The sequence below is a fragment of the Elephantulus edwardii genome, unplaced genomic scaffold (genome assembly GCF_000299155.1).
Source record: "Elephantulus edwardii isolate Elephantulus edwardi_28Jun2011 unplaced genomic scaffold, EleEdw1.0 scaffold00599, whole genome shotgun sequence".
Classification (NCBI taxonomy): Eukaryota; Metazoa; Chordata; class Mammalia; order Macroscelidea; family Macroscelididae; genus Elephantulus; species Elephantulus edwardii.
The window spans coordinates 188,070-189,898 of NW_006400349.1; positions in this window are offsets into that span (position 1 = coordinate 188,070).

Here is a 1,829-nt window from a genome sequence, read left to right on the forward strand (position 1 = left end):
TTCAGTGACTGGGGTAATTGGGATGGGTGTATCAGAGGCAATGAGATTGGCACAGGATAGAGCAGGGTTTAGGGCTGTTGTACATAGGGTCACTATGAGTCGCAAACGACTCAATGGCACATAACAATAACAACAAGAACAAATATCTATCTAGATCTAGATCACTTCTAGGTGCAATTAGTTTGGAAGGCAGTTTGGCGTTTCCTAAAAAAAGCTGAACATTGAAACTCCACATGACCCAGCTATTCCATTGCTTGGAATATAACCTGAGGAAATTAGAACTGAGGCACAAATGGAGACTTGTACACCAATGTTCGTAGCAGTGTTATTCACCATCACAAGAACATGGAAACATTCCACACGTCCAACCACAATCATATGGATCGAGAAGTTGTGGTACATTTACATGATGAAATACTATGAAGCACACAGAAGTAATGATTTAGAAAATTACTACCTAACTTGGGAGGGTTGGAGAGCATTATGGTAAGTGAGCTAACTCACTCCTATAAAGACAAATACTGTATTAGACCATTATTGTAGAAGCAGATAATAAGTAAAATGTGTATAAGGATCCAAGTGGGGCAGGGTAGGAGCAGGGGGCAAGGATGGGCAGTGGGTAATCATAGGTCACAAAATTGGATTGATAGAGGGAGGTGAAGGAAATGGGAAAGATCCAGTGTGAAAAACAATGTATATGAGCTTTATAAGCAAACCCGTATAAAATAAAAATTTTATTTAACAACAACAAAATCACTCCTACCTCAAATAAATGTTTCACATTCAGTTTCTTTCTCCATAGAGAAAAACCTCCCACTTCCATTTCTGTTGTTGTTCTGTGCCGTCGAGTCACTTGTGACTCATAGTGACCCTATGTACAACTGCCCTAACCTTTGCTCTGTCCTGTGCCAATCACACTGTCTCCGATACACCCATTCTGATATCCCCAGTCACTGAATCAATCAACCTCATAGGGGACCTTCCCCTCCTGCACTGTCCCTCCACCCTCCCAGGCATGATGTCCCTCTCCAAGGACCGGTCCCCCCTTACAACATGTCCAAAGTATGTTAGACGGGCCCTCAGAATCCATGCCTCCAAGGAGCAGCCCTGTTTAACTCTCTCCAGGATGAATCTGTTTTCTTAGCAGTCCATGGTACTCTCAATACTCTTTTCCAGTACCACAGCTCAGAGGCATGAATTCTCCTTCTATCCTCCCTAGTCATTGTCTGACTTTCTGATGCATAACAAGTGTTTGCAAAGAGCATGACTTGTATCAGACACACCTTAGTCTTCAGAGACACACCATTGCTCTTCAGTACTTTGGGGAGATCTCTAACAGCAGACTTTCCCAGACTGCTGGGAAAAAGTCAGACTTTTCCTGATTGCTGGTGCCAAGAGTGTTGACTATGGAGCCAAGCCGACTAAAGCTGTGAAAAATCTCAATCTCTTCACCACCCATCCTGATGCTGCCAATTGGTCCATTGGTGAGAATCTTTGTCTTCTTGGTATTGAGCCTCAATCCATTTTGAAGGCTGCAGTTCTTGACTCTCTGTAGCAAGCGCTTCAGGTCCTCCTCAGTTTCAGCAAGCAAAGTTGTGTCATTTGCATAATGCAGATTGATAGATCTTCCACCAATCCTGATGCCACATTTCTCCATATCTGTACCCCGTATTTTATTCTTCACTGGTGGAGGGACGGCGCAGGAGGGGAAGGCCCTCTATGAGGTGGATTGATTCAGTGACTGGAATAATCGGGATGGGAGTGTCGGAGACAGTGCGATTGGCACAGGACAGAGCAGAGTTCAGGGCTGTTGTACATAGGGTCGCTAT